Source organism: Ranitomeya variabilis, chromosome 2 (assembly GCF_051348905.1).
Source record: "Ranitomeya variabilis isolate aRanVar5 chromosome 2, aRanVar5.hap1, whole genome shotgun sequence".
NCBI lineage: Eukaryota > Metazoa > Chordata > Amphibia > Anura > Dendrobatidae > Ranitomeya > Ranitomeya variabilis.
Window position 1 is genome coordinate 385,275,989 of NC_135233.1, and position 19,111 is coordinate 385,295,099.

The 19,111-nt window shown below is 47.2% G+C and overlaps 1 protein-coding gene across 1 annotated transcript in view; it reads left to right on the forward strand.

Moving 5' to 3' along the window:
• Positions 1 to 5,717: 5,717 nt before the first annotated feature.
• The window catches only part of LOC143806204 (major histocompatibility complex class I-related protein 1-like), an 81,783-nt gene continuing 68,389 nt past the window's right edge, over positions 5,718 to 19,111 (forward strand). Inside the window, exon 1 of the mRNA XM_077286328.1 lies at positions 5,718 to 5,942. The gene's annotated coding sequence lies outside the window, so the exon portion shown is untranslated. The remainder of the gene's footprint in view (positions 5,943 to 19,111) is intronic.

The window sequence follows — 19,111 nt, forward strand, 5'->3', positions numbered from 1 at the left end:
TGAAAAGCTACCACAAAATATTCTAATTATGGCCCCTTTTTCAGCCCTCTCCCTTATCCTTTGGAGAAAAGCGAGATTTAAATACGGTCTACAGTCCAAATTGTCCCCCCTCACTTCTCTATTTCATAACCCTATGTTCACTCCGGGGTTAGAGACAGCACACTTTACCTGGTGGTTCCAGAAAGGAATCTTCATTTTGAAACATCTTTGTTCTCCGTTTAATCTATTACTCACCAGACAGGAATTTGTCCAGCGATATGAACCACCATCTAAAGAAACCCTACGCATAAACCAGGTTTTTCACTTCGCCGGGCGGAATTCACCTTGTGGGATTCCGTTCAGTCCAACTAATTTTGAACAGAGGTGTATTGACGATCCTATGGGTAATGGAATGATTTCCCTCCTATACTCTATGTTCAACAAACCACACGTAGATGGCAAATTAAAATACATGTTACAGTGGGAAAAGGATCTGGGACTCACTATGCCCATAGAGACTTGGCACGCTTGTTGTGACACGTTATCAAAAGGCAGTCATCAGACGTCATTGACCGAAACATCACTTAAAGTTCTACATAGAACATATCTTGTTCCAACAAAACTCCATGCCATATTTCCTCACATCACTGAAAACTGGTTCAGGGGTTGTACGGTCCCGGGTGACTTTCTACACATCTGGTGGAAGTGTCCAGCAGTCGAGGCTCTATGGAGGGAAGTCAAATTGATCGTCGAACAAATTTTTGGCAAAACCATCCCCATGGATCCCACTGTTTTCTTGTTGGGCAACAAACACCCTGGGTTTCCAAAATGTCTACAGAAATTGGTGACCACTATATGTATGGCTACCAAAATTCATATTGCCACCAAGTGGAGAACCCCATCATTGTCTGTCTCACTAGTCAGAGGTAGAGTAGACGAGATCTTATTATGCGAACGAATCCAGGCTACCAGGAATGATGAGTGGGATGTTTTTTTTAAGACCTGGGGTCCTTGGATGAGCCTTGGCTCTGGCGCTCTTCTAGCTCGTGCCCTCTCGCTATCTCCGTAAATATTTATAAGTGCACGGATAAGAGATTAATCTTGTTAATTCTTGCTATATGGTGACCTCCTGAGACCTGGAGACACTCTTCTATGTGTAAAATCTCTACTGCCCCAGACGCTCTCGCCCGCCTGAAACCTGTGTGCGTATGGGTCTTGATCTATATCACTCTCCCCCTCTATGTGTTACTTATGTAGCGATGTACACAGTAGTGAAGTTCGTGGTCATCGTGTCTTTTTCCCTTGTCTGTACTGTCTGTTTTGTAGTACACCGTGTCCGTTTTGTATTGTATCTATTAAGTCTTTATATTTGTTTCATCCTATGTTAAATTGACTCCTCCCCTTTACAAATATTGTACTTTTCAAAAATCTGCTGTCTCTTGTGTTTAGAGGAGCATTTATATTCTGTTATGTTGTATAGAAAAACTTTCAAATAAACATATTGAAACTAAAAACTCTGCGTGTGAACATATCCCAAGTGGTGAAGGAACATTTTGGTCTGGGGTAAATTATTTTGCCTTATATACAAGTCATGAGCCTGGAAAGGATGTACCTTAACATATTTCCCAGCAAAATCAATTTTGGTTTCATTTTTGTATGTTATTTGGTGCACCTGTAAAAATGGCATGAAGCTCTGACAACATTGCTTTCAGCTAGGAGTCAGGAATGCTTCCAAGGGCGATCCCCATGATGTTCCTATGTCATTTCTGCAGTGTTTCCATCATTTTCTGACGTTTTTAGACCTTAAAAGGACCCCCGGGGGATCACGGTAAAAATACTCAGGTCTCCCATAGACTTACATTGGGCTCATTGCTCGGGTCGAGTACCTGAGTATTCCAAGCATTTTAGTGCTCACCCATCACTAGTAAATAAATATATAGTATATAAAACAGTGGGAACTAAATAACACATTCTCTTTTAACCCATATGGGCCCCAAACGCTAATATGGAATCTCGCATATCATAACAAAAGCCTGTGTGGCGATTATACACACATGTACACTCACCGGCCACTTTATTAGGTACACCATGCTAGTAACGGGTTGGACCCCCTTTTGCCTTCAGAACTGCCTCAATTCTTCGTGGCATAGATTCAACAAGGTGCTGGAAGCATTCCTCAGAGATTTTGGTCCATATTGACATGATGGCATCACACAGTTGCCGCAGATTTGTCGGCTGCACATCCCAAAGATGCTCCATACAAGGCAGGATGGATCCATGCTTTCATGTTGTTTACGCCAAATTCTGACCCTACCATCCGAATGTCGCAGCAGAAATCGAGACTCATCAGACCAAGCAACGTTTTTCCAATCTTCTACTGTCCAATTTCGATGAGCTTGTACAAATTGTAGCCTCAGTTTCCTGTTCTTAGCTGAAAGGAGTGGTACCCGGTGTGGTCTTCTGCTGCTGTAGCCCATCTGCCTCAAAGTTCGACGCACTGTGCGTTCAGAGATGCTCTTAGGCCTACCTTGGTTGTAACGGGTGGCGATTTGAGTCACTGTTGCCTTTCTATCAGCTCGAACCAGTCTGCCCATTCTCCTCTGACCTCTGGCATCAACAAGGCATTTCCGCCCACAGAACTGCCGCTCACTGGATTTTTTTTCTTTTTCGGACCATTCTCTGTAAACCCTAGAGATGGTTGTGCGTGAAAATCCCAGTAGATCAGCAGTTTCTGAAATACTCAGACCAGCCCTTCTGGCACCAACAACCATGCCACGTTCAAAGGCACTCAAATCACCTTTCTTCCCCATACTGATGCTCGGTTTGAACTGCAGGAGATTGTCTTGACCATGTCTACATGCCTAAATGCACTGATTTGCCGCCATGTGATTGGCTGATTAGAAATTAAGTGTTAACAAGAAGTTGGACAGGTGTACCTAATAAAGTGGCCAGTGAGTGTATATCACCATTAGTGTTCTCATTGTTTGTGTTTTTTTACAATGTGTATAAAAGAAAAATAAACAAACAACAAAAAAATATGTATTGAAACACAAAACCATATATATCCTGACATGAGGTCAGTATTGAGTCGCGGGCTCCCAAATCCTATTCAAAAGGATAATTGATTCAGTCGTCATTTTAAGAGTGCCACTTCTCCAAGATTGGAACAGCATTATTCAGACTTTTCAAGAACCAGTGAATGAGGTAGTAGATGAATACAAGATGAAAATAAGCTAGATCAATAAAAAATAGAAAGGAAAAAGACACACAAATTAAAATCTAAATATAGGGAAACAGCAATATAACATACATAACCTATAAAAAGGAGGAAAAGCTCAATTGCTCATGTAAATCCACAGGGGTCATGGTATCCAGAACAGTTATCCTCCGGCACTCAAGTTGTGCCAAAGTGCATTTTAAATCGCCATCCCTAATGCCACACCTTACTCTGTCAATGCAAAGTACCTTAAGGTTTTTAGGATTGCATTTATGGTGTGACCTGAAGTGGCGAAGAATAGTCTTTAAAGAAGCAACGTCATTCACCACGCCTGCGGCCATGATATCCCTAAGGGTATGTGCACACGCTGCGGATTTTGCTGCGGATCCGCAGCGTTTCCGCAGCTGCGGATCCGCAGCGGTTTCCCATGCATTTACAGTACCATGTAAAGCTAAGGGAAATGAAACCCACAGTGCACATGCTGCGGAAAAAAACGCGCGGAAACGCAGCGGTTTATTTTCCGTAGCATGTCAATTCTTTGTGCAGATTCCGCTGCGGGTTTACACCTGCTCCAATAGAAATCTGCAGGTGAAAACCCACAGAGGAAACCGTAATAGAAACCACGATAAATCCGCAGTAAAAACCGCAGCGGTTTTGCACTGCGGATTTATCAAATCCGCTGTGGAAAATTCCGCAATGGAATCCGCAGCGTGTGCACAAGCCCTAAAATGTTCGCATGTGCGAACACGAAGCTCACGTGATGTGAGACCAATATGAAATTTACTGCACGTACACTTTGTCATATAAATGACATGCGTAGTACTGCATGAAATATATTCAGTGACCTTAAATTCCCTTTAACCATCAGCCATGGTAATTGACATACACGCACATGGTTCCAGCATGCTAGACAATAGCCACATGGATAAAATCCCTATTTGCCTTTACCAGTCCAAAATACCCTAGGTTCCTTTGCCACATATTGGTTCCCCACCAATATATCCCTCAAGTTTTTTTCTCTTCTTGCAGTCACACTTGTAGGACATGTGCTCTGCTGGCTTTGTCTGTGGACCTCAGTAATGCCCCCCCCCCCAAAAAAAAAAAAAAAAGTGCTGGAAGGTAAGTTTTAACAGTCACACTGGACACTAGCTAGCTATACTATCTGACTGATATACAACCATCTAACTAGCTAAAATCTTGCTGCTAACAGTGCCTGCATCAGGAGCAGCCTTTCTGCGCTGTTACAGTGTCAAAGTGGTGCTAAAACAAGATGTCCGCTATTTATATGGAGAGGGACATGTGATTTCAGCAGCCAAATAACACAAGCTGTTGTGTCAGGACATTGTGGGTGTTTCCTGCGCCCTGATTGGCTAGCCGCAAAATGCACACACCAAGTTAGGGGAAAAAAAAGACAGTTTACACGCCTCTGAGCTCTGCAAACCCCCTCCCCCATCAAACGTGCCAAACGCTCATGATACACCACCATTATCATTGCTAAAGTGCTGAAAATTCTTTTGTAGCAACACAAATATTTTCCTGCACTATTAACGAATGTTACCGATTTTTTTTATTTCCCCGATGTTATACAATTTTGCTGGTGTTTCCAATCAGGAATCCGAATGTGCCATATTCGTGTCGAATTTATGTTTGGTGATCATTTTCTGAACAAATTCACTCATCACTATTCAGGACGCAAGGGAGGTCATCGCTGCCAGACACAACTTTTCCCAGTGTCTCAGGCCACAGTGCCACTCAGCAACAAATAATTGAGTTACAAATATGGCATTGTCCCATGTATGACCTACAGGGAGATCCCACCACCTCCACCACCCATGTGATAATTGTCTATATTCTGTCACAGATGTAGGTAGGTGAAAAGGATGTGACCATGGATCTCTGTACAAGCAAGGGTAGATAAGTTACTCGCTATAGTCTCTTCTCTTGCTTAACGAGCTGCATGTTATTAATCTTGGAAGGAAGATGTAGTGGACACACTTTTAGGTAGTTTATTGACTGTACTTTGTCAAATGATGAGGTAGAGATGTTTAGGGAAGATCTAGGGACACAGATGAGGGATAGAAGATGGAGGATAGAGGAAACAGGTTACAGGGCAATACTCTCTCCGGCTCTGATGCACATTTCTGCCAAGATGGCACTGACCAGAAAGAACAGGATGTGAGGAAAGAAGATAGGAGGAGTTAGAGAGAGAGAGGCATGATGGGAAATTACAGCTACAATACATAAAAATATAATATCACAATAGCTAATAGATGGCAGCAAAGTTGTCACAAGTGTCTCTGTCAGGATTCAAACCCAGCAACTCCTGTGCAGCACACAACAGCTCTTCCCTCTGAGCTATTCAGCTCGCTGACCAGTTCTGTGCTAACCCAAATACTTGTAACTACCATATGTTGTTGCTGATACTCCCTACTGAGTTTCCTGTTGGTTACCACCCTGAGTTCCTGATTGGCTCATCCTGATTGCACACCCTATTTAAACCTGGCTTGGCTCTCCTTTCCTTGTGTGATTATTGACCTACCTGCCTCTATTCAAGCTTCCTTCCACCTGCTATTCCTTCAAACAACACTGCTGCTCCTGGTAACGACATCTGGCTTCCTTGACTACAGGTCCTGTTTATTGCTTCAAGCTACATTGGGGTTCCTGTGTACCGATTCCTTGGCTATCCTAGACTATGCTACCTGCCGGTGCTGCCCCTAGTGGTTGCAATATCACTATTCCAAACCAGGTTAGTCCATAACAGTATCACGTCCTCCTGGGAGGTCTGGGTACAAGCGATCATTGGGAATCGCAGTCTTTCATTTAGCCTATGTGTTTTGTTCCTCATGTTAAACAGAATTCTTTTCCTTTGGCACTGAAGAGGTTAATGACTCTTTGTATGCTGGTTGGAGCCTATCCTTCCCCATATTCCTCCCTATTCTTGATAAGTGTTTTTGTATGTAAGTTGCTTTTTTGTTATCCCGGTTATGTATTTATACACTAAAATATCTGTCTCGGGACTCCTGGGGGAGGGGACAGCTTAGGGCATCCAAGGAGACTCGAGCCTCTCTATCATCAAGAGTATCCCCGAGACAGGGATAGTTAGGGTCCCAGGGAAGCTTTGAGGCCCCCCTTCCTTTTCACAAGCCCCACATTTTTAGATCTTGACATGGATCCCGACATTAACGTTGCAAGACAGCTGCAGGGTTTGTCTCATGAGCTATCAGACCTACAGTCTAAGGTTTCTTCATACCAGACAGCTGGACCAGAACCTAAAGTGGCGCTCCCGGATAGGTTTTCAGGGGGTTGGGATAAATTTGTTGCATTCTGGGAAGCCTGTAAGCTCTATCTCATGCTTTGTTCACGGTCATCTGGGAGTGAGGTACAGAGAGTGGGGATTTTTTCCCTCCTTCAAGAAGACCCTCAATCCTGGGCATTGTCACGCCCATTCTACTCATTGTCACTCCAGTCGGATGATGGATTTTTCATGGCTCTTGGCCTAGCTTATGATCTGGACTGAGTCTCCCTTGCGGAATCTAAACGATGTAAGATCGAGCAGGGAGACTGACCCACAGAGGAATTTTGTTCAGAATTCCATAGATGGGCCACTGACACCCAGTGGAATGATCCTGCCCTTAGGATTCAGTTTTGTAAGGGCCTGTCTGAATGGTTTTAAGACGCATTGGTGCTGTATGAAATTCCAGTGTTGTTGGAGGCCGCCATGGCTCTTGCCATATGTATAGACAGATACCTCATGGATAGACCTGTAGTGACCCCACTCCCTGTGGTTCTTCCTAGGATGGACGTTCTTCCCATGTGCTCTGAATAACCTATGCAGTTAGGGAAGGCTTGTCCTCGTTATGGGTCTCTTACAATTCGCCACAAGACAGGGGGGTGCTTTTACTGTGTCAAAAAGGGTCATTTTATTAGAGTTTATCCATCTATACCTAAACACCAGAAACCGTTGGAAAACTTCTGACCCCAGGTTGTGTGGGGGATTACAACCTAGGCGTATATAAGTTGAAACCAGAAGTTTACATGCACTATATAAAAAGACACATTTGCATGTTTTTTTTCATTATCTGAAATTAAATCAGAATAAACCTTTCCCATTGTAGGTCAATTAGGATTACCATAATTATTTGCCAAATGCCAGAATAATGAGAGAGAGAATGTTTTAAGGCATTTTTATTACGTACTGCAAAGTCAAAAGTTTATATACATTTCATTAGTATTTGGAAACATTGCCCTTAAACTGAAAGGCTTGGGTCAAACGTTAGGGATTCCCTTCCACAAGCTTCTCACAATAGTTGGTTGGAATTTGGGCCTATTCCTCCTGAAAAAACTTGTGTTTGTAGGTCACCTTGCTCGCACCTTCCTTTTCAGTTTTGCCCATAAATTTTCAATAGGAGTGAGATCAGGGCTTTGTGATGGCCACTCCAAAACATTGACTTTGTTATCCTTAAGCCACTTTGCTATCATTTTGGCAGTATCCTTCGGGTCATTGTCCATTTGGAAGACCCATTTCTGCCCAAGCTTTAACTTCCTGGCTGATGTCTTGAGATGTTGCTTCTGTGTTGCCACATAATTGTCTTTTCTCATGATGTCATCTATTTTGTGAAGTGCACCAGTCCCTCCTGCAGCAAAACTACCCCACAACATAATGCTGCCACCCCGTGTTTCACAGTTGGGATGGTGTTCTTAGGCTTTCAAGCTTCTCCCTTTTTCCTCCAAATGTAACAATGGTCATTATGCCCTAAAAGTTAAATTTTAGTTTCATCAGACCACAGTACGTGTCTCCAAAAACTAAGGTCTTTGTTCCTGTTTGCATTTGCAAACATTAATCTGGCTTTGTGTTTCTTTTGGAGTAATTGCTTCTTCCTGGCAGAGTGGCCTTTCAGCCAATGTTGATACAGTACTCGTTTCATTGTAGATATTCATGTAGAATAGCTGCGGAGACACCATCACGTGTTTCTCAACGCAAGCAATAAATAGCCTGGTCTTTCACCGGGAAGGAACAACCAGGGGAAGGGCAGCATCCAATAAAGGAAAACCACCTATACCAAAACATGGTATCCATCCACAGACAGCTGTTTCGGGGTATTTGCCCCTCATCAGTGTGGAGTAGGAAACTGGCTATTAAGAGCAGTGCCTGGTGAAAAGACTATAAACATAAGGGTGAATGACCTCGGGGAGATCAAAACATCCAACACCGCGGAGACACCATCACGTGTTTCTCAACGCAGTGATCCAGAACACTGCCCCCATCCCTTAAGGGAAATATGAAAATGCATGTAGAATAGCTGCGGAGACACCATCACGTGTTTCTCAATGCAAGCAATAAATAGCCAGGTCTTTCACCGGGAAGGAACAACCACGGGAAGGGCAGCATCCAATAAAGGAAAACCACCTATACCAAAACATGGTATCGATCCACAGACAGCTGTTTTGGGGTATTTGCCCCTCATCAGTGTGGAGTAGGAGACTGGCTATTAGGAGCAGTGCCTGGTGAAAGGGGATGGGGGCAGTGTTCTGGATCACTGCGTTGAGAAACACGTGATGGTGTCTCCGCGGTGTTGGATGTTTTGATCTCCCCGAGGTCATTCACCCTTATGTTTATAGTCTTTTCACCAGGCACTGCTCCTAATAGCCAGTTTCCTACTCCACACTGATGAGGGGCAAATACCCCGAAACAGCTGTCTGTGGATGGATACAATGTTTTGGCATAGGTGGTTTTCCTTTATTGGATGCTGCCTGTTGTGAACTCTGTTTTCGGGCTCCATCTTGTGGTCACAGGTGGTATTGTGTGAGTTTTGTTTTTGGGCTCCCCCTGGTGGCTTTGTTTGTTATCCTGCGGATCTGTGGCTGAATCAGCTGCCTCGTTATGCACTAGGGAGTTTCCTATTTAGCTCTGCTTCACCTCCACTTGTTGCCGGCTGTCAATGTATTCAGTGCTATTCTGATCTCCCCTGATTATCTTCGTTTTCAGTCTCTTCTGGAGAAGCTAAGTTTCTGTTTGATTATTTTTTGCTCATCAGTCTGCAATATGATTTCAGTGTATGATGAGTTTAGTCCAGCTTGCTAATATGTGAGTTCTTGCTGCTGGTAAGCTCTGGGGTACGGAGTTGCTTCCCCCGCACCGTTAGTTGGTGCGGGGGCTCGAGCAATCTCTGCGTGGATATTTTGCTTAGGGTTTTCTATTGACCGCACAGCTCCCTTCCTATTTTCTGCTATCTAGTGTTAGCGGGCCTCATTTGCTAAATCTATTTCATCTTTGCGTTTGTGCTTTCCCCTTAACTCACCGTTAATATTTGTGGGGTGGGGGGCTTTTCTATATCTTTGGGGTCATTTCTCTGAGGCAAGTAAGGACTTTACTTTCCCTCTAGGAATAGGTAGTTTCTCAGGCCGTGAAGAGACGTCTAGGATTTTCAGGTAACGTTCCACGGCTGCCTATAGTTGTTTGCGGATAGGATCAGGTTGCGGTCAATCCAGATACCACTTCCCCAGAGCTGGTCGTCTGTTTAGTTACTTAGCTAGTCAAACTTGCGATCCTTGCCACTAGGATCATAACAGTACAGCCGGCCCATAAAGTGTTAATTGCATGGCAGAAGAAGGAGAAGAGAAGCCTTAAGGATTTTTTTTTTTTTTTTCTGCCGTGTGTCTAGCTGCTGTGTGTCTAGCTTCTCTCCTCCTCTTAATCTTGGTGTGGCTCTGAGTTCAGCTGCTGACATGGATATCCAGAGTTTGGCCTCCAGTGTAGATCATCTTGCTGCAAGGGTACAAAGTATTCAGGATTTTGTTGTTCACAGTCCTATGTCAGAGCCTAGAATACCTATTCCGGAGTTGTTTTCTGGAGATAGATCTAGGTTCCTGAATTTTAAGAACAATTGTAAATTGTTTCTTTATTTGAAACCTCGTTCCTCTGGTGATTCCGTTCAGCAAGTTAAGATTATTATTTCTTTCTTGCGCGGCGACCCTCAAGATTGGGCCTTCGCATTGGCGCCAGGGGATCCTGCATTGCTCAGTGTGGATGCGTTTTTTCTGGCCCTTGGATTGCTCTATGAGGAACCTAATCTTGAGAACCAGGCTGAAAAAGCTTTGTTGGCCCTCTCTCAGGGGCAAGATGAAGCAGAGGTGTATTGCCAGAAATTTCGGAAATGGTTGGTGCTTACTCAATGGAATGAGTGTGCCCTGGCTGCAAATTTCAGAAAGGGTCTTTCTGAAGCCATTAAGAATGTCATGGTGGGGTTCCCTACGCCTGCAGGTCTGAATGAGTCAATGACACTGGCCATTCAGATTGATCGGCGTTTGCGGGAGCGCAAACCTGCGCACCATTTGGCGGTGTCTTCTGAACAGACACCTGAGTCTATGCAATGTGATAGAATTCTGACCAGAAGTGAACGGCAAAATTATAGACGGCAAAATGGGTTGTGCTTTTATTGTGGTGACTCAGCTCATGTTATCTCAGCATGCTCTAAGTGCACAAAAAAGATTGATAAATCTGTCACCATCGGTACTTTACAGCCTAAGTTCATTTTGTCTGTTACCCTGATTTGTTCCCTGTCATCTTACCCGGTTATGGCTTTTGTAGATTCAGGTGCTGCCCTGAGCCTGATGGATTTGTCATTTGCCCGGCGCTGTGGTTTTGTTTTGGAGCCTTTAAAATTCCCTATTCCACTAAGGGGTATTGATGCTACACCATTGGCTATGAATAAACCTCAGTACTGGACGCAAGTGACCATGTGCATGACTCCTGTTCATCAGGAGGTGATTCGCTTTCTTGTTCTGCATAATTTGCATGATGTTGTCGTGTTGGGTCTGCCATGGTTGCAGACTCATAATCCGGTCCTGGATTGGAAAGCAATGTCTGTGTCAAGTTGGGGTTGCCAGGGAATTCATGGCGATGCTCCTGTGGTGTCAATTGCTTCATCCACTCCTTATGAGGTCCCTGCGTTTTTGTCAGATTACCAGGATGTATTTGATGAGCCCAAACTCAGTTCTCTACCTCCTCATAGGGATTGTGATTGTGCTATAAATTTGATTCCTGGTAGTAAGTTTCCTAAGGGACGACATTTCAATTTGTCAGTGCCGGAGCATGCTGCTATGCGGAGTTATATAAAGGAGTCTTTGGAGAAAGGACTTATTCGCCCCTCCTCCTCCCCTCTGGGTGCGGGATTCTTTTTTGTGGCTAAGAAAGATGGTTCCCTGAGACCTTGTATTGATTATCGCCTTCTAAATAAAATCACGGTCAAATTTCAGTATCCTTTGCCATTGTTATCTGATCTGTTTGCCCGCATTAGGGGGTCTAGTTGGTTCACCAAGATAGATCTTCGTGGTGCGTATAACCTTGTGCGTATTAAGCAGGGTGATGAATGGAAAACTGCATTTAATACGCCCGAAGGCCATTTCGAGTACTTGGTGATGCCTTTTGGACTTTCTAACGCTCCTTCTGTCTTTCAGTCCTTCATGCACGACATCTTCTGCGAGTATCTGGATAAATTTATGATTGTGTATCTGGATGATATTCTGTTTTTTTCTGATGATTGGGAGTCCCATGTTAAGCAGGTCAGGATGGTGTTTCAGGTCCTGCGTGCCAATGCTTTATTTGTGAAGGGCTCAATGTCTTTTTGGAGTCCAGAAGGTTTCTTTTTTGGGTTTCATTTTTTCCCCTTCTACTATTGAGATGGACCCAGTCAAGGTTCAGGCTATTCATGACTGGACTCAGCCTACATCTGTTAAGAGTCTTCAGAAGTTCTTGGGTTTTGCTAATTTTTACCGTCGCTTCATCGCTAATTTTTCTGGTGTTGTTAAGCCTTTGACGGATTTGACCAAGAAGGGTTCTGATGTTACTAATTGGTCTCCTGCGGCTGTGGAGGCCTTTCGGGAGCTGAAGCGCCGGTTTTCCTCGGCTCCGGTCTTATGTCAGCCAGATGTCTCTCTTCCTTTCCAGGTCGAGGTTGATGCTTCTGAGATTGGAGCGGGGGCTGTTTTGTCGCAGAGAAGCTCTGATGGCTCTGTGATGAAGCCATGTGCTTTTTTTTCAAGAAAGTTTTCGCCTGCCGAGCGGAATTATGATGTCGGTAATCGGGAGTTGTTGGCTATGAAGTGGGCATTTGAGGAGTGGCAACATTGGCTCGAGGGAGCTAAGCATCGTGTGGTGGTCTTGACTGATCACAAAAATCTGATTTATCTCGAGTCAGTCAAGCGGCTGAATCCTAGACAGGCTCGTTGGTCGTTGTTTTTCTCTCGTTTTGATTTCGTGGTCTCGTACCTGCCTGGTTCGAAGAATGTGAAGGCTGATGCTCTTTCTAGGAGTTTTGTGCCTGACTCTCCTGGAGATTCTGAGCCGGCCGGTATCCTCAGAGAAGGGGTGATTTTGTCTGCCATCTCCCCAGATTTGCGACGAGTGCTGCAGGAGTTTCAGGCGGATAGACCTGACCGTTGTCCACCGGAGAGACTGTTTGTCCCAGATAGATGGACCAACAGAGTTATTTCCGAGGTTCATTCTTCGGTGTTGGCAGACCATCCTGGAATATTTGGTACCAGAGATTTGGTGGCCAGGTCCTTTTGGTGGCCTTCCTTGTCGCGGGATGTGCGTTCCTTTGTGCAGTCTTGTGGAATTTGTGCTCGGGCTAAGCCTTGCTGTTCTTGTGCCAGTGGTTTGCTGTTACCTTTGCCTGTCCCGAAGAGGCCTTGGACGCACATTTCCATGGATTTTATTTCAGATCTCCCTGTCTCGCAGAGAATGTCTGTCATCTGGGTGGTGTGTGATCGTTTTTCTAAGATGGTCCATTTGGTGCCCTTGCCTAAGTTGCCTTCCTCCTCCGAGTTGGTTCCGCTGTTTTTTCCAAATGTGGTTCGTTTGCACGGGATCCCTGAGAATATTGTTTCCGACAGAGGATCCCAGTTTGTGTCTAGATTTTGGCGGACCTTTTGTGCTAAGATGGGCATTGATTTGTCTTTTTCGTCGGCCTTCCATCCTCAGACGAATGGCCAGACCGAGCGAACTAATCAGACCTTGGAAACCTATTTAAGATGTTTTGTTTCTGCTGATCAGGACGACTGGGTGGCTTTTTTGCCATTGGCCGAATTTGCCCTTAATAATCGGGCTAGTTCTGCTACTTTGGTTTCGCCTTTTTTTTGTAATTCGGGGTTTCATCCTCGTTTTTCCTCAGGTCAGGTGGAGCCTTCTGACTGTCCTGGAGTGGATCTTGTGGTGGATAGGTTGCATCAGATTTGGGATCATGTGGTGGACAATTTGAAGCTGTCACAAGAGAAGGCTCAGCGCTTTGCCAACCGCCGTCGCTGTGTGGGTCCCCGACTTCGCGTTGGGGACTTGGTGTGGTTGTCTTCTCGCTTTGTTCCTATGAAGGTCTCCTCTCCCAAGTTCAAGCCTCGGTTTATCGGTCCTTATAAGATTTTGGAAGTCCTTAACCCTGTGTCATTTCGTTTGGACCTCCCAGCATCGTTTGCTATTCATAATGTGTTCCATCGGTCGTTGTTGCGGAGGTATGTGGTGCCTGTGGTTCCTTCGGTTGAGCCTCCTGCCCCTGTGCTGGTTGAGGGAGAATTGGAATACGTGGTGGAGAAGATCTTGGATTCTCGTATTTCTAGACGGAGGCTTCAGTATTTAGTTAAGTGGAAGGGCTATGGTCAGGAGGATAATTCCTGGGTTGTCGCCTCTGATGTTCATGCGGCTGATTTGGTTCGTGCCTTCCATGTGGCTCACCCTGATCGCCCTGGGGGTTTTTGATGAGGGTTCGGTGACCCCCTCCTCAAGGGGGGGGGGTACTGTTGTGAACTCTGTTTTCGGGCTCCCTCTTGTGGTCACAGGTGGTATTGTGTGAGTTTTGTTTTTGGGCTCCCCCTGGTGGCTTTGTTTGTTATCCTGCGGATCTGTGGCTGAATCAGCTGCCTCGTTATGCACTAGGGAGTTTCCTATTTAGCTCTGCTTCACCTCCACTTGTTGCCGGCTGTCAATGTATTCAGTGCTATTCTGATCTCCCCTGATTATCTTCGTTTTCAGTCTCTTCTGGAGAAGCTAAGTTTCTGTTTGATTATTTTTTGCTCATCAGTCTGCAATATGATTTCAGTGTATGATGAGTTTAGTCCAGCTTGCTAATATGTGAGTTCTTGCTGCTGGTAAGCTCTGGGGTACGGAGTTGCTTCCCCCGCACCGTTAGTTGGTGCGGGGGCTCGAGCAATCTCTGCGTGGATATTTTGCTTAGGGTTTTCTATTGACCGCACAGCTCCCTTCCTATTTTCTGCTATCTAGTGTTAGCGGGCCTCATTTGCTAAATCTATTTCATCTTTGCGTTTGTGCTTTCCCCTTAACACACCGTTAATATTTGTGAGGGGCTTTTCTATATCTTTGGGGTAATTTCTCTGAGGCAAGTAAGGACTTTACTTTCCCTCTAGGAATAGGTAGTTTCTCAGGCCGTGAAGAGACGTCTAGGATTTTCAGGTAACGTTCCACGGCTGCCTATAGTTGTTTGCGGATAGGATCAGGTTGCGGTCAATCCAGATACCACTTCCCCAGAGCTGGTCGTCGGTTTAGTTACTTAGCTAGTCAAACTTGCGATCCTTGCCACTAGGATCATAACAGCTGCCCTTCCCGTGGTTGTTCCTTCCCGGTGAAAGACCTGGCTATTTATTGCTTGCATTGAGAAACACATGATGGTGTCTCTGCAGCTTTTCTACATGCATTTGCATATTTCCCTTAAGGGATGGGGCAGTGTTCTGGATCACTGCGTTGAGAAACACGTGATGGTGTCTCCGCGGTGTTGGATGTTTTGATCTCCCTGAGGTCATTCACCCTTATGTTTATAGTCACTGTAGATATTGACACACTTACCAGCTTCCGCCATCATCTTCACAAGGTCTTTTGCTTTTGTCCTTGGGTTGATATGCACAAGTTGGACCAAAGCACGTTCACCTCTGGGACACAGAACCCATCTCCATCCTGAGCGGTATGATGGCTGGACATTCCCATCTTGTTTGTACTTGCATATAATTGTTTGTATAGATGAACGAGGCACCTTCAGGTATCTCGAAATTGTACCCAAGGATGAGCCAGACATGTGCCAGTCCACAATTCTCTTCCTGATATATTGGCTGATTTCTTTACACTTTCCCATAATGCTGCACAAAGAAGCAGTGTGTTTCAGGTGTGCATTAAAATATATCCACAGGTGTATCTCTAATTAGCTGAGATGTTGCTAAAACTCTGAAGCTTCCAAACACATGACATGATCATATGGGCAGTCCAGAATTGTTTAAAGGCATAGTAATCTTAGTGTATTGTGAAGGAAGCCCCTTCCTTCCACGTCACCAATCCGTGACGTCACTACACAGGCACAGCTCTCCGGCGCCCCCTTTGTCTCTCAGGTCAGTAAGGGAACTGCGCCTAGAGCAAATGGCCGCCGGAAGGACTGCCCTGTTACCCACACTGGGTATTCTAAGATTCGCAATCAGAGTAAAAGGATCAGCCCAAAATTAATTTATGATTTAATTGCCTTAAGGGCGCACTAGGTAATTACAAGAAATATACAATCACAATATATCAAGAGTTACAGTCAGAGTACAATATAACAACAATGATACAAGGCTTAAGGTATAAAGCTGGAGGTCACTTTACCAGGTTAGAGGTCGCTTGTGGAAGCCGGGGGGCGCAGCGTTCCGCAGGTCCAAAACTTTAGTTGCCGGGCAGCCCCCAGAAAGCGTGTGCTTGCCCCCGTCTGGCTGGCATGCCCTGTTTCTTAGCTGGTCATCTTCTGTGTCTGTCACTCTCCACATGTTCCAGCTCTTAACCCTGCCGTGTCCCTCCCCCTGTAGCTGGGTGGGCTTAGCAATCTCCACCCCTCTGCCTCCCTGCGATATTTGTCCCAATATCTAATAAATGGGATAACTGCTCTCAGGATGATCGGATCAGCACACGGGCAGTACCAGCGCCTGTGGTTTGTTCTGCCGGTCGTACTGGGATCAAACCTGGACCCATTCGGTCCCTGTGGGAGGCTGATCTCTATATCTCGGGTTTCAGACCTCCCACGGATACAGGAGTCGCACCATTAGATGCACCATTTCTTTAGGACGAGGGGAATATTTTTTATGAGCCGCTACCTCGAACGATGCGTCCATAATTCACGATTCCATGTCAGAGACGGTTCGGCTGGACGACCATACTAGATGTGTATCCAGTGGCCCCTTGACATGCGTGCTTTAATTAAGCCCTTGAGCATTTCCAAGCCCCCTGCTGGTGTGGCTTCCTAACTGACCTTTGAAGTACCTTCTGCAATCTCCTCTGAGCTCAGCCGATTACCATACTAATAGGCACTATGTTCATTAGAAAAGGTGGGGGCCAGGAGCACTCCTCTCTGCAGACCTGTGACCAGGAGACAAAATGGAGTCACGCCAATCTGTGTTAGTAGGCCCGTCCAAGATGGCGGCTGTTCCCTCATCACACCTCCCTGCTTTAGAGGGCGCTAGGGGGCATCACATTCCTGTGTTCCCCCGTGCGCCCTTCCGCACTTTCTCCTTGCCGGGACAACCCATCAGCATTACCATGGTCTCTGCCCCCTCCTCTGTCTCTCTCCGAGGCTGTCTCTGCCTCCTCCTCTGTCTCTCTGAGGCAGTCTCTGCCTCCTCCTCTGTCTCTCTCTGAGGCTGTCTCTGCCCCCTCCTCTCTCTCTGAGGCTGTCCCTGCCCCCTCCTCTCTGTCTCTGAAGCTGTCCCTGCCTCCTCCTCTGTCTCGCCCGGAGGCCGTCTCTGCCTCCTTCTCTCCTTCCCTGAGGCAGTCTCTGCCTCCTCCTCTGTCTCTCTCTGAGGCTGTCTCTGCCTCTCCCTCTCTCTTTCTGAGGCTGTCTCTGCCTCCTTCTCTCTTTCCCTGAGGCTGTCCCTGCCTCCTCCTCTGTCCCTCTCTGAGGCTGTCTCTGCCTCTCCCTCTCTCTTTCTGAGGCTGTCCCTGCCTCCTCCTCTGTCTCTCTCTGAGGCTGTCTCTGCCTCCTCCTCTCTGTCTGAGGCTGTCCCTGCCTCCTCCTCTGTCCCTCTCTGAGGCTGTCTCTGCCTCTCCCTCTCTCTCTGAGGCTTTCTCTGCCTCCTTCTCTCTTTCCCTGAGGCAGTCTCTGCCTCCTCCTCTGTCTCTCTCTGAGGCTGTCTCTGCCTCCTCCTCTCTGTCTCTGAGGCTGTCCCTGCCTCCTCCTCTGTCCCTCTCTGAGGCTGTCTCTGCCTCTCCCTCTCTCTTTCTGAGGCTGTCCCTGCCTCCTCCTCTGTCTCTCTCTGAGGCTGTCTCTGCCTCCTTCTCTCTTTCCCTGAGGCTGTCCCTGCCTCCTCTGTCTCTCTCTGAGGCTGTCTCTGCCTCTCCCTCTCTCTTTCTGAGGCTGTCCCTGCCTCCTCCTCTGTCTCTCTCTGAGGCTGTCTCTGCCTCCTGCTCTCTTTCCCTGAGGCTGTCCCTGCCTCCTCCTCTGTCCCTCTCTGAGGCTGTCTCTGCCTCTCCCTCTCTCTCTGAGGCTGTCTCTGCCTCCTTCTCTCTTTCCCTGAGGCAGTCTCTGCCTCCTCCTCTGTCTCTCTCTGAGGCTGTCTCTGCCTCCTCCTCTCTGTCTCTGAGGCTGTCCCTGCCTCCTCCTCTGTCCCTCTCTGAGGCTGTCTCTGCCTCCTCCTCTCTGTCTCTGAGGCTGTCCCTGCCTCCTCCTCTGTCCCTCTCTGAGGCTGTCTCTGCCTCTCCCTCTCTCTTTCTGAGGCTGTCCCTGCCTCCTCCTCTGTCTCTCTCTGAGGCTGTCTCTGCCTCCTTCTCTCTTTCCCTGAGGCTGTCCCTGCCTCCTCTGTCTCTCTCTGAGGCTGTCTCTGCCTCTCCCTCTCTCTTTCTGAGGCTGTCCCTGCCTCCTCCTCTGTCTCTCTCTGAGGCTGTCTCTGCCTCCTGCTCTCTTTCCCTGAGGCTGTCCCTGCCTCCTCCTCTGTCCCTCTCTGAGGCTGTCTCTGCCTCTCCCTCTCTCTCTGAGGCTGTCTCTGCCTCCTTCTCTCTTTCCCTGAGGCAGTCTCTGCCTCCTCCTCTGTCTCTCTCTGAGGCTGTCTCTGCCTCCTCCTCTCTGTCTCTGAGGCTGTCCCTGCCTCCTCCTCTGTCCCTCTCTGAGGCTGTCTCTGCCTCCTCCTCTCTGTCTCTGAGGCTGTCCCTGCCTCCTCCTCTGTCCCTCTCTGAGGCTGTCTCTGCCTCCTTCTCTCTTTCCCTGAGGCTGTCCCTGCCTCCTCCTCTGTCCCTCTCTGAGGCTGTCTCTGCCTCTCCCTCTCTCTTTCTGAGGCTGTCCCTGCCTCCTCCTCTGTCTCTCTCTGAGGCTGTCTCTGCCTCCTCCTCTCTGTCTCTGAGGCTGTCCCTGCCTCCTCTGTCCCACGGCGTTCTGCACGCTCGGCCTCCGCTTGCTCCGCTGCCCGCTCTGCAGCTTTCTCTGCCCGCTCCGCTGCCTCACGGCGTTCTGCACGCTCGGCCTCCGCTGCTTTCTCTGCAGCTGCCATGAGTCTCATATAGGCGTCTTCATTACCCGCCTCGAGACGTGCCACTGCCGCTGCAACAAGGGTCGCTGATGTGGACAGGCTGGGGCGGGTAGGTGGTGGGTAGTCCCTTGCCGGACTAAGCACAGGTGGCTGGCTCCTTGGGGAGTCTGGGCTGAGCTCCCCCTCGCCTTGAACAGTACCATCCACCACCACCTCCCCCTCGACCATAGCACTGGCCTGCGCCCTCACTGCACTCCTGGTGCCCTCTGCCATCTTTGGAACCTCTGGTTACTGACACAGCTGTAACCCTGACCTTGCACACAACTTATTATATTTACACTCTGACCGTCTAGTGCTGGGCTGACCTTAAGACCCCAGCAGTGAAAGTTACCACTGGTAGCCTTTAGTGTCTGGGAGTAGGGGTCCCACGCACACTAT